The sequence below is a fragment of the Rhea americana genome, unplaced genomic scaffold (assembly GCF_003343005.1).
Source record: "Rhea americana isolate MKP2758 unplaced genomic scaffold, rheAme1 scaffold_636, whole genome shotgun sequence".
In the NCBI taxonomy this organism is placed as follows: domain Eukaryota; kingdom Metazoa; phylum Chordata; class Aves; order Rheiformes; family Rheidae; genus Rhea; species Rhea americana.
In genome coordinates this window covers 20,810-35,537 of record NW_028186797.1, presented here as the reverse complement: position 1 = coordinate 35,537, position 14,728 = coordinate 20,810, and positions in this window count along the sequence as shown.

The window sequence follows — 14,728 nt, the reverse complement described above, 5'->3', positions numbered from 1 at the left end:
CACAGTCCAGCACTTGGTATACATATCACTGCGTGCATTTGCCCATTCGTTCATCTTCAGCCTCCTTCTAGTTTACAAGAATGAAGATGGCTGATGGATCCAGAAATCTTCACCATAAAAAATGGAACAAGAAGACTGCTGTTTAGTGGGGAAGTTAGTACAAGGCAGCTGGGACATGTGACTGGGAAGGAGAGGTTGCCACATGAGAAGTAGCAAAAGAAAAAAAAATCATGTATATCAAACTGTGTAGAGAGGCAGAAAGGACGTGTTTTGAATAAAATGGGGCAGTTTCATTTTCTGCACATTTAAGAAGATTCAGATCAGTGATCTCTGGCATTCCTGGCACACCTGCTGAAGTTTGGAACTACTGATGTTTGTCATTACTRCTGAAACAGGTGAAGGAGACAGTTATGTGTCCTGAAGACAAAATACGATCACAGCTGGATGCCTAATTCACTTGTGCTCTTATCAAAATCCTAGCCTGCAATTATAAGTTAAGAAACATTTTCCTAAAAGAACAGGGGAATATAACAGCATATTAAATTCAGATGTTACTGAATGAATTTCGTCGATCTTTTCCAGTTCATTTACTGCCCCTACTTCCACTTTTGCTTAACACTGAACATATTGGATACTCACTCATTTTATTATTATAAAAGAAACCAAAAAGAGCACCTTTCTCGAGTGTTACCTGGATTTAATTTTTCAGTTGAACTCAGTGGCAGTTTACTGTGGCAAGTTAGGGTACTTAAATCAACATATTAGGCTGCTATAGCACAGAATATGATCCCTATCAAAATATCCAGGATGTTTAATGAAGTTACATCTTCAGAATCAGTAGTAAGCTCTTTACACACCCTAGATTTATATCTTCATGGTTCAGAAAACCAGGAGAAAAGAAAAGACTGGATTTCCTGCCCATAGAATGTTGTTTTATCCTGTGCCAGTACTCATAATGAATGTAAATTCATCTGTACATAGAGAAAGCAAATGATATCTTGTTTACGTGACCAGTTAGATGTTTTAAATAAATATACACTAGTCTCACTTAAGCAATTAAACAAGCTATGCAACAACCTAGGCTTTCAGCTATTTCTCTGCATATACCTATAGCAATGGGCTACACATAATGCTCAGAAGTGGTAGAGGTTTTCTTCATCATACTTGACGTCCCCTGCACAGCTGAGCAGCAGATCCTTTTCTTTTTAATCTCTGAAAGATAATTATAAACTTATTCCAGTAAAGCAGACTCTGCAAACACTTAAGAAAGCAGAAAATTCTAGGCATTAGAATTCTGTTGGAGTAAAGCCAAAAATGCAGAAAATCGTGAGAAAATACAAGCACACCATTCATGAACAGAGGATTTTATTTAAAAATATGGAAGTTGATGGCATTCATGTAAAGATATTCTTGGAGGTGATTTAGATCCTTGTACTTCATAAGATAATATTAATTGTGTAGTGGAAAAGGTGATAATTGTCATGTCTTTCTAGCATGAAGACAAAAATGTTCATAAAAATACAGGGCAGAGACCATATTATACATTGTCCTGTGTCTTGTGCATTGTCCTATTTTTGTATTTATTTTACCCTGGTGTGGCCCTGCATCTCAGCAAGGAAGAGAAAGATTTAAGAGTTAAATGCAGAAAAGAAATGAACCTTCAAAGGCCAGTGAATGCTTCTCATCTTGTTCACTTCATAAGGATCCCCAGAACAGGGACTCCCCATCTCAGCTACACCTCAGCTCTGCAAAGGGGAGTAACAAATCAGAATTGTCTTCTGTTTCTTTAGAACACCTGGAGAGATTTCTTACTTCCTACCATGTATAATAGAGTGCTGTTAAAGGGAGGAATTTTCTGATGGAGAAATTAGCAGTCTCAATACTCATCTGGGGAAGGTTTCACTACCTAGGATGGAGTCAAGACCGTTTTTTCTTTTGATTTGTCTTTTTTAATTGAGTTGCTGCTAAGCAGCACGCTGGCATCAAGCACTTCTTAAGCAATTTTTAGTCTTTGCTTATCATAACTCTTTGTGACTAGAGCAATACATATTGACCTTGAATATTCTACTTCCCCAAGCATTTAAAAGTGATCTACACTGTATAACTGTTGAAAAAGTTGTCCCAGCTGTCCTTGTAGGCATTCTTCCAAAGATGTTGCTCATCTATTTTACTCAAAACTTCACCTAATCTGCAATTGCTATGATTGCTACTGCACAGGTCTCCAAAGAACAGTAACATTCAAGTGGTGTTCCAGCAGTCACATTACCCAGCCTCTTTCTCTTTCTCCCTTTCCATCACAGGGAGTGAGTGAACAGGCATATCTGGGACCTCACTAATGTTATATTGCATTACAAACTTGTGAAGTCCTTACTTGCTATGTGGACTAGGAAAAGGAGAGACTAGCTGGATGAGTCAAAAGAAGAGAATATTTATTGTGGTGTAGAGAGCAATGAAAGTGACAATCAGGCGCTACAATTAACGTAAAACGAGTTGGTGTTAACTTAAGCAGAGGATCCGGCACACCCTTCCAACCTAGCTCTTACCAGATCTGGTTGCTCTCCTTGACTTGTTCTACTCACAATATTTTCACCTTCCTCTGTTGGTTCCATAATTTTTGCCTACCATCAATYTACAGCTGATTCACTAGGGTTTGTGCTTCTCAGCCCTACCCAGGGATTCATGCGTTGCTCTCCACCCTTTTTTAAATAGCCTGTTGACTTCCCTTTAGTAAATATATGCACTGCCACTGTGAAAGGATATGGTGGACATATGCTCTGCCCATAGATACCCTTTGTTGTTTTTTGGAATAGGTGATGCAGTCTTTTGCCTGGTTAATATAATGTCACACCTCTTGGGAGGTTTATTCATGAAAACAAAGCTGTGTTTTCGCCTCATGGTGAAGAGCATTTTGAGGAGAATGTCAAAATCTTACAGTGAATACTATATGAGCTGCATATTTTAGATAATTCTTATCATTCTGTAGTCTATTACAGGAGTACTGGTGGACCCCAAATGAGCTTTAGATCTGCTTATGCAAGGTACTGTGGAAAGTGGAAGAAAACTCTTACTGTGGAGATTAGATCATCTGTTTGGAAAGCAAGTGAGAACTGAGACTAATGAAGTGTAGAGGAAATGAAGTAACTTGGCTGATTTGTCCATGACAGTAGTCACAGCTTCTTAATTGCAGAGTGATACCTTAAGTGCAGTTATGATGTCTTCCCTTTTCTTGCTTGTGTTTTAAAGTCTTTAGAGGAGGAGACTATAACTGGAATTACAAAATATTGATAGACAAGAAAGAGCCCAACTCTTACTCTGCTCACCCTAACTAAGGGGAAAGAAAGATGCAGGAAAAATAAATGAAACTCTTACCTAATACTTTGATAACAATGCCTTCCTCTGCATTTCAGCTTGAAGTAACAAAATGTACTCATTCACCTTGTGGTTTTCAAATTTAGTAAGTCTTCCTGGTCAAGTCTCATTATGTTGCACTTGGTTGCTAGCTGTCTGCTTCAGTGCCAGGAGCTCTTCTAAGGTGTACTGCCTCTTTAGCTTCTATGTGGCCAATATAGATCCAAAGTGAGCTCAACACCTTCTTTCTCTCCGTGACTCTCACTCTTGGGTTTTAATGCTATGAGTACTCAGTTCTACTGTCTGAATCTTTTTTAATCTATTCCCAGTCCTTCAAAATCATCTTGATAATCTTTCAATAGCTTTGTTCCTAGGAAGCTGCAATGCCTTGTCTTGGCATTTTAGGTTTTTGGGTCTTGGGTACTATTTTTTCAGTTGAGAAAATGTATGTGTGTGAACAGTTCATGCACAGATATAGTTCAGGTGAAAGCATAGCTTATCTGTTGTATGTTGCTGTCTTTGTTCTGTGGGATACTAATATCACACATGAGCATAATCTGATTCTTTGAACCATGGATGGTAACTTAGATATGGTCTGTTTTCCCTCTTTCTTCTCCATAAGCTTTGGCGTAATTATTTCTCCTGCCTCAGTAATTGTATGTAGCCCTTTGTACACATCATTTTCATTATTTTTTCCCCCTAAGTACTCTCAGGTTTTCATTTGAATTTGTTTTTCCACTTCAGAATTTGCTGTTGAATGTTTTGGTGTATTTTCCCTTGTACTGTGAGGCTTTCCTAATGCGACTTGATGATTCATTTCTGCATCCACTCCAGCAAAAACTGTCCAGATTTGAGTGTGCTTGTTAGTGCTGCACATACCCATAACCTGTGACAGAATAGGTTTATGCCAGTACTGAAAGGTAACTTTTAAGTTCAGCTTGAAAACTGYATGCAGGGACCAGACTTTCAGGTTGACTCCTGTCTATACCACTGACCGAGTCYAGAAGCTCAGCTGAACTCCTGCATAAGTCAGGCCTATTATCCCTTATCTCCTTGTCTGCCTTGTTCTTTAGATTACTGGAAGCTATCTGGGCATCCATGCTGTGCACACAAGCAATTCTATATTTTTCAGTTCATGGCTTGTCTGCTCTCTCTTCCTCTCTGATGCCCATAGAGAGTGGAGAAAAGTCTTGTATAGCTGGACTCCTTAAAGAGCCCCAGTTTGCAAATAAAGGCAGAACATAGATAGTTTTGTTGTGGGTTACCAAGTGTGCAATGGAGACCATGTTTGAGGATGTCTGATCAGTGCACACATCCACAGTGTGGTTCCTCCAGCTGCTCTCCTCCATGATATCCTTTTCTTAAGAAAGGGCTTCGACAGTACTTCAAACTCACCTAAGGCAAAGCTGTTGTGATTTCCTCTTCCCCTGCACTGGCCACATGTATCAACTTCCTCCCTTGCTCCAGCCTTGGCACTCTTATGGCCCTCACAGAGACCCAGCTCAGTGAATGACCTGGCTCCAAAATTTCATTGCACTTTTGAGCAAGTTTATCCATCATGAATTCAATTATTTTCTGAAGTTTGACAGTCATAGCAATCAATCATTTTGTGTGGTTTGCCAATACAGCAATCTATTGTTTCTCCAGATTCTTGAGTACACACACTGAAAATACACCTTTTGTAGATGACATATTTGCGGTTTGCAAGTTTTTTCGGACATCTTCTAGAATTTCATTCAGGTCTTCCCAATCTGCTCTTAGCACACCTGGATGCTGTATAAGCATGTGTAAGACTTTTTACCTTCCAACAATTTCTGTATCAGTCTTTTTTATTCCTTACTCATTCTTATTGCAATTTTGGAGTTCCTCTTTAATGTTTAAAAATCACCATGAGATTATTAAGTGCATGTCTGTCTGCTCAGGGACAGGGAATCARCATTCTGGTTTTATTTGTCTTTCTACACATACAGTCTTGTTTCATCAAACACTTCCAAAAAATATGTTTTTCTGAATATTGAGGCATTGTTTTGTATGTAAGTCATCATAAAGGCTTCCATAGCCATGGAGAAGAGGGTTGTGATCTATGCAGCTGTGGCTGCATCACATAACAGGAGAGCCTACACACTACACTGGCTCAGCAAATCTCAGCATTTCTTTCTTCCTCACTGCAAATCCCTATGTGTTATTTTATAATATACATTATCCTGTTACAGTGTTCTCCATATGCTATCTGTTAAAACAGGAATAAGGATTATCCATTAGAACAGTCCAGCCTGCTGCTGAGTCCAGCCTGGTACTGAGTCCAGCCCTGCTCTCTGAATATGCTCTGCAGCCAGCAAGAATAAGAGAGTAAAGGATTGGATGAGAGTTTGGTGTTCTTCCTCCTGCCCCAGTCTAATCAGACAAAGAAGCGAAGCAAGTATAAGGGTAAGCAAATTTCTGCTTTCTGTGGACTGCAGCACTATCCTTTATTTTGAGATCAAGCAAGAAGAATGTGGTTGGAATGGAATCCTGTTGCTCAGGATGTTCCTCACACTGCCCTGTTTGATTGTTTCCAATTGTAGAGAAAAGCTCCAAAAATACGTATTAATTGCTACTACTATTTATTACTGAAATGAGTTTTTAAATATCTTACCTTACAAACAGAAAGAACATGCATAGCAACTCAAACTTGGTTTAAATTAATTGCCATTCTGCTTAGGGGTTAGATTTAACTCAGTTGGTTAGAGCATGGTGCTAAAAAATGCCAGTGTCACAGGCCTGATCTCCACATGGGTCACTTGTTTGAGGGTTGGACTAAAGGATCTCCAGAGGTCCCTTTCAACCTTACCGATTCTATGATTCTTATGGTATTTAAGGACCAGCCAAAGCAGAATGTCAACAGGATCTTACGTGATCAGGCTTTGCTCTGGGTGAAGCTGTAGGTCGCCCATTTTATTTAGTATTTGCACATCATTACCTTTTGGTATATGTGTGTATATATGTGCTGCTCTGCTAGTTTCCCATAACTAACACATTGCAACTGCTGTAGGCAACAAACCTAATAGCTGTAAGAGTTTGTTTTTTCATTTCTAGCTTCAAATTCCCAAAGATAATTTGAAATAAACCAGTCTTCATTTGTTCTCATCCTTGTGGCATACATTAGCAAAGAAGGCAATATTAACATCTCTGATGATAACTGCATTTCATCCAAACCCAGCTGTACTTCAGGACCAAGTTCAAGAACAATGCTGGCTGATCTGGAAAAACACTACTAAGAGCAGTAAAACCTACTCTTGTGGCTTTTTAAACTTTATGAGCCAGATTCTGATCATAATTCCATTCTTGTACCTTATAGCCAAGGGTGCTTGGATACCCTGCTGACAGGTAAGAAACTTGAGAATAAGATTAAATGCAGATAGTGTGATATTAAGTGGCTTAGTGCAGACAGAAGATTACAAAATGTTTAGGAGCTGGCCTGAGATCCTGGATGTTGAGGTCCAAATAGCTGTTCCATCACAGGCCTCTTTAGCAAACTCATGTCCCTGCACACTGGATCTCTTCAAATTTGCAGGTGAAAATATCACAGAATATCTGGATATATCTTGGATATTTGGTATTTGGTTGCCGCGGGGAAGGGGCAGACTAACTGAAACCAGTCCTTGGGAATAAAAGTCTTTCTGCCATCTCACTGTTTTGCTTATTGGATCTCTGTCAACAAACAATGGCCAGTGGTATGAAGGGCAACACATTGCTGTGGATTTTCTCGAGCACTGTCTCATTTTCCTTTGCTGATGCATTTCTATGCACATCAGCCACATACTCTACAGCAGCCCTCACACCTAACTCTTCAATGCCACAAGTGCTGTCCCACAGCAAACAGCCTTCTCTGCACTGCTAAGCTTTTTGTGCTGACTTATTCATCCTTCCAACCCCCAGCAAAAGCTAGGCTGCTGCAAAACCAGTCCTTGTACTCCAGTACTCATCCTGTCTATTGCTTAAGTCCYTCCACACCAGTGTCTCATACTTTCCCACCCTTCATAGAAACAAGATCCCTGGATACATGCCCTGCATATACTTTTAAAACAATCTCTCTGCTTCTAAATCAGTTTCTGACTGTAGACACACAAAGTCTTGCCTTTCTGGAAAAARGAAGTGGAGAGGGGTATAATCTGGGGACAAGAGAAAAAGAAATATTAGGAGAAAGGAATTGGAGAAAAAAAAATACAGTTCTGTCCCATAAAGACGTTTTTTTCCAGCTCCCCTCACAACAGTTCCCAGCAGTAGCATATTATAGCTCAACGAACTACTCAAAAACTAGTAACTCTACTATTTTGAGAACATCTAAGTGATAAGTAAGTATGCAAAATAGCTCATTTAACTAGTGTCACATATAAAATTACATGAAACTTTCCTTCCTAATGAAAAAATGAGGATACGTATCTTTTCACTACGTTTCTTACGGTGTCCCATATCCATACTGTCATGTGATGGTGTAGCTTATTGTATATGCTGAGCATAATATTTAAATTCATGTGCCCAGTGCTTAGGACCAATATGAAGTGTTTTAAACAACCTGCAAAGCTCTCCCAACACATCTGTTGATGGGGTAGGTAAAACAGTTGAACTGAGTTTCAAACCACTTGCATCTCACTGGAAGGATTTAGGAAACAAAAGCTGGGTACTTCTGCCTGAGTATGGAGGTAGACAGGATGCAACTTACAGTAAGCATCTTGATGTATCTTGAAAAAATGGTATTCCTAGAAAAAATAACAAAATAATTTGGCCCTAATTTAGGATTAAAGTACTGTCATGAATCCTCACAGGAATCTGCTGGGGGCTATAATCCTCTATGGAAGGAGACCTATATGGTCTCCTATAGAAGGACACTCCTGCTGAGAGTCAGGAGTCCTTGGCTATTTTTCAGCTTTATGATTCACTTGCAGAATGCCATTGGACAAGACTACTCTGTGTGTTTTATTACCCATCTGTATTTAGTCTGTCCAATTTAATTTGATTATAAATGCCTTGAGAAGGAGCTTACAAATTTAACATTTACATGCTGCAACAAGTACAGTAGGAACTTACTAATAGTTGGAGTTACTAATAGTCCTGGTTGCTACTGGAATAAAAATACTACTTATTAATAATTACTAATTAAAAATACTAACCTCTTTTTTCCAGCTTTTGGTATGGAGAAGGTATGACTGGGCTCTTGTATCTGCAATGACTTTGTTGTATCTTGGCACTAGGAGCAAATTAAAATATCTTTATGTTTTTCCTTGGCTCTAATCTGAGCAGAGGAACCAGTCCTTTCTGGCTGCACTCATGGAAGCAGTGTTCCCTCTCCCTCTTGGACTGAGTGATCCTCAGATGAAGCCAAATGTCTGCCCTGCYGTGTCCTTCTATATATGGAACTGTGTGCAATGCATCACCTTAATCTTTTGTACTTCATAGGTCCATATCACACCAGACCTGCTCTCGATACAGTGGTTCAATGTCACTTCAAAACTTCACTTTTACTACATGATTTCAAAATAATATTTAATGTTTTAAGGCATAAACTTTGCCAACACAAGGACATGCTAGCTGCATTTTATACATTCAAGGTAACACGAATTCTTTTCTGCTCCTTTTTAAGGAGTTTTACCATTCAGTTTGAACATAATCATAGCAACTGTCAGGTAATCTTTTGGGATGCTGGTATGTGATGAAGTATATTGTTAGATTATTATCAAAAGCACCTTAAGTGTGAAGACTATACTGTTCTTAACCACTGAGCATGCTTTATACACACTTTGGAAAATCCAACGGGTTTTTCCATTTTGAGCTACTTTGTTTCTAACAGAAGCAATACCTTGTATATATCAAGATCAGAGACAAGTGCAACTAAGGCTTTGGGAAGGCGTTTCCAGTTTGACCATTCATAAAATAATTCATTCTTTATATCAGAGACATTAATGCACCTGAGGAGACTTCTGACTCTAGAATTATTTGCTAGGATGTTTTTGACTCAAAACCATATAAAAGTTGTGAATGGAGTAAAGTATTTGGTATGTTATATTTTGAAACCAAGGAGAGTAGAATAGAATGTCAGGAAACTCCCATGATTGTTCTTTTCAACGTAACTGCTAATCAGTCACTATTTTAGCTAATATTTGCTCATAACAGAAAGGAACATAAGTGCGTTTATGCATGAAATTCAGACAGTTTTACATTAAAACTTACTAAATAAATCATTTTCCTAAGTCTTTTTTATTCAATGGTCTTTAGTATAGTAAAGTTGTTCCCGTGGGTTTAGAGGCAGGAACATTTGCTGAATTGATTTACGGAAGAACACCTGGGAGAAGAACTGTCTACAGATACTTTTTCCATGGACCAGAGATCCAGATAATGAAAGGGATGACAAAAAAGTATGCAAATTAATATTTTTTCTTAAGATGTTAATTTGTTAAATGTAATAATTAGCACTTGTATTTGTAATGATTAGCTTTAGATTAAATTTTTGCCAAACTGTGAAGAATAGAGGATATCTATATAGAATATTATTCAATTCTCACTCAAGTCAATGCAGAGACTTCTGTGAAAGCTGATAGAAATATATACTTGGATAACAATCATATCTTTTCACAGACTGGCTTACTAAGCAGGCAAAACTCTTCCTATCCCGAGGCAGAGTATTGTGCAGACTCCTTGAAGCTGAATGAGAGGGTATCCGCTGATACAAATTATTATCTTGAACCATCAATTATATTTAAACTAGAAGAGGAATGATTCTAATTTTGATTTTTTCCTGAATTGTTCTTATTATACATTTACATTCTAGTACTGCCAGCATTGATTAAACTACATTTTCCRTGATAAGATCCTGTTTCCAACTGCTTATGACTTTGTCAGGCATTTCATCATTTAGCTGACCTTCTACAAACTTTTGATCTACATGGGCAAATTCTTTTTTGGAAGGAAAAGAGGGAAATACTTCAGCTGGAATGATCCAGCTGTTCAGAATGTGGTAAAAGAAGAAATAGCTTGATTCATTGTTTAACCTGTCAACATGTTGCAGTACAGGGGAATTTGGGGGGTTTTCCCTTCTGTTCAGAAAGGATAGCTTAACAATTATACTGGCAAAGCAAAACACTGATTTACTAGGAAACTTTGGAATTCAAGTTGTTCATGTAGCTTCTGGTGCTGTCCTAAGGTGTTTCAAGCTCAAAGAGATCTTGGATTTTTCTTTTGTGTGTTAAAGCATTTAATGGATGCCAAGTCAAACTTTCAACCTCTCTGTAATTCAGTGGGAGGGAAAAAAAACCCTAGATAATAGGAAATAAAATCAAATCTTTCCGGTAAATATCTGTTTGCTTTGCTAATGTGTTGGGATTTTTTCCCCCCGATGCTAATGTAAAATAAGGATAGCAGATAAGTGGTTGCTGCTTTTACCCACCATGACAGGGACATTCATTCTGTTCATTTAGCTTGAGGAGGACCACAGTAGATCAGAGAAGATGTCCATCTAAGCCAATACTCTATTGGTGGTAGTGACCAATGGTGGATGTCAAGGGAAGAGCTGAACAAGCACAAACTGGTAATTCTGAGCAGTACCCTCCCAGATTCCATGTGGCTCGGGGAATTCTGATGTTGTGCCTTTGGGCTGGCTATCTCTAGGGCTTTCTGTTGTTAGTATTATTTTTAATTTAAAAGAACATATGGATCATGGTTACAGTCAACATGGAGGAGAAGCAAACTTAAAATCTGAGTTAAAGTTCCTTACAGACTGATCAATTTCATCTGTTTATGACTTTCCGTGGCAGTTCAGCTGCTGCCAGCAGAAGAGCCTCCTCTTCGCTGCTCCTTTTCTTTTCTCCCTTTGCTGTTGCTGCTGCCATCAGTGCTGGACCACGAGGGTGGCAACTTCATCCTACAGAAGCCAAGGAGAGAAAGAAAGTAGAGCACTGTGTGGGAGAGCAGAAGAGAGTGAGGTTTGAGGATCATGAAGGGAGAATACCTATGAAGAGTAAGTGAGGAAACAGAAAGCAGAGAGGTGCTGGAGGAGAATAGGTATGTATGGATAAATGAGAAGCTGAGAATGAGTGTGAGGTAGCAAGTTAGAAAATGAATGGGACAGTACAGCTATTTGTACCTCCAGATCCTGGAGGTCAACTAAATGAAACTCAGCCAAAGTTACTAGCTGGCCATTGTGACTGAAAGAGTTAAATATCTTTTTGTAAATGATTCCTTTCAATACTGTTCTGGGCAAGCCATGGAGAGGATGTCATGCTACTGAATTTTATTTGTCTTGGAGGTGGTGTGCGGACATCCTTGTAGCTTGGAGTCTCCTTTAAGTGACATTGCTTGCTGGACTTTAAGAAAAGGTTCTGTCCCTAGTTAGCTTTGACTCCCTCCCATTTTTTGACAACTGTCCACTGCACAAACACTGTAACTTGTGTCCCAGAATTAGGAGAGCAGGGGCCATACTACTACAGAAAAAACTTGCAAAATCACAGTTCCAGGTAGTTGTCTCTTCCGTTTAAGCTTTATAAATATCATATGTAACTTTAGATGCCTATTACCGTTCTCCCTCTCCTCTCTTCCGTATCTTTATGTTACCTTTCATCGCTAAGAATTCTCACATTTAATGTTTGGATAACACAGCAGGCCCTAATCCTATGCTATTCTACTACCAGCGCTACCATGGCATAATAAATATTTGGATAACTAATCACTGACAATGCAGAGAGATGAAAGCAAAATTAAACTCTAATCTAATTCAGCAGAGTGTATATGTACAAGTTTTAAAAAAATTGATTCAGAGCATAGTTTATTATGGTGCCTATAGCACAGGAAAATCCTGGTCTGTGTGAGTAGGATTCATAGCTGTTAGAGTAATGGAAATGCCAAAAAAGGGTTAGTTTACTCTGAGATGCATATGTGCCTAAACAATCTCTGTGAATAACTACGCAAAATGGAATTGGGCGTGAAGTGTAATCTGGCTACAGATCAAAGTAATCCCATTTGTTTTAGAATGGCTGTTGTAAGTTTACAGTTTAATAAATTATTAAGAACTTTGCTGAGCACCCATGAGCTGAGAGACAGTATCTGAGGCAAAAGACAAAACCCCACACCCACAAAATGAGAATATTCTTAATATGAATCAGAAAACAAGCAAAAATAAATGCACAAGGGAAGTAAGAAAAAAAAAAGGAGAGAGAAAAAAATAAGATCAGTTTTCTTGCTACTCAGTCCCTCCTATAAAGGAATGTTACTCAAGCTGTTGAATGAATTTTTATGGAAATCTTTCAAACAAAACTCTAGACTCAGAACTCCTAGTCCTTGTCTTGTATTTCTGTACCCTTCACGTAGTTTCTGAGCTATCCCCATTACTCACATTGTGATCATTTCATCAGAGAGCACGTTTTTGATGAGGATTTACGTTAGTTGCCAGTGATTACTTTACAAGGTGTGCAAACTGTCAATGTGGGCATTGTGCTGGGGCAGAGCCAACACCACACCTCAAGGACATTTCTAGGCACAAGGCTGAAGCTCATGCAACTTTTCCACAATGGCAGTCTCTGTCTGACTGTTTGTTCTGTATGGATTCGGTCTGTGTGACGCCTGTTAAATATCTAAGCCTTTGTGAAAACGAATAGGAGATTTATTAGCAGGAATAAAATGACGACTACTCTCAACCTTTGCAGAACTCGAGGGCAAAGCAGTTTTTCCTGTTAGGATGAGGACTTTGTCCATTACTAACAACTAATGATATCACCAGCACGGATGGAGGATCCTGAAACAGACTACTGAGAAACCAGATTCAGTAGAACTAATAATCATCCCTTTCGTTCCCAACCACCCCAATGTCAATGCCAAAGGGACCAAATTCCTTCACTGGGAACAGGCCCTTAGGAGGCCAGGAACCTTGTTAGGATGTGCTTACAGATAAAATGCTGGCTGCTTTTGCTTAGAATTTGTCTACAAGGGTTGTTGCATATATATGTCTTACTAGCAGCATAGAGTCATGTCAATGTAAAACTACTGTACAACTGGAATTAACAAAAAAGAAAAAATCCTTACACTAGTACAGCTGGTGTGATTGAGACCTGCAAGTCCCTTCAACATCTAGCAGCATAAATATGTTACAGAACTGCAGTAGCATTACTGCTTATTTAGAGTGTCTGTAGTGGTATAAAAACATGTGGAGGAAGCAACCCTTTACACTTATTGCTGAAGTAGTGCAGAACTCCTCTGCAGGCGTCAATGATGCAAGTGATCCTTACTGGTGGCCAAGCTCTGTCCTGACTGCACAAATTCAGTCCTCCTGGCTTCAGCTGAATGGGCTAGAAGCACAGGATTTGGCTGGATTTCATCCATTTCCTCAGATAGGCAAGTCTGACTGACTGAAAGGTTTGTCTGCCAAAAAGCTTGCCTAATTTTTCTAATTATACCAGCCAAGCCAATAAAACATATTATGTCTACCTAGAAACCTTACGCTGCCTATGACCTTCAGTTGAGGCAGATAAGACTAGATAAATTTCAGGAAAGTAATGGTAAAAGTATCTCTAGATTGATTAYTGAAAATAAGTGTTGGGGGTGAGTGGTTGATAGAACAGATTTGAAGAGATAACAAACCTACATTTTCTCTGTAGATCCTTTCACCTTTGAGGAGTTCATTGTGTGTTAACCACAGAAAGTATTTTTAACATGAAAATTTATATAGATTGATACAGACTGCCGGACAGCTGAGATATCCGAGTTGCATCTTAGATTACACAGGACTTTTAGGGAGAAGGGAACAAAATAATCTGTTCCCTCAAACAAAATGCTTGATTTTCTTTTATGTTGTACGAAAGTTAAGTTTGATGGGACAGAACAATAGTCCTCTATGCAAGTGCTAGTAGGTGAATAATAAAATAAATAATGAGAAGGAAGAGATGGCCTCAAGAAATTTAAGTGAAGACAGAATTGGTGTGTTAGTAAGACAGCAAATTGCCCACGGAAAGAAAGAGATGGGGAAAAAAATGAAGAAAGGCCTTCAAGGAACAGCTGGGGACATTTTCCACCTTGCTCTCTTCTCCTCCTTGAATCCTGCAAGCAACCAGAGCTCTACCTTGCTGCAGTGTAGCCTGCACACCGCCAGGGCCTCACGAGGCAGAAAGCTGTGACGTGGTTGTCACTCAAGGGCCCATTTAAGCGGAAAAATATGAAGATTTAGGATGACTCTAGAGGCAAAGCATGTGGTCGGGGCTGGGACTGTGGGGTGACACTGCCTGCATGGGGTGAACCACCATTCAGGCAATGCCTTGGAAAAGCCAATAAGCAAAAGAAGCTGCTTCAGGTTTGCAGGAAAGATGGGAATGAAACCTGCAGCCTTGGCTTCCCTGATTCTGCAAGAGAGGATTAAAAGGTA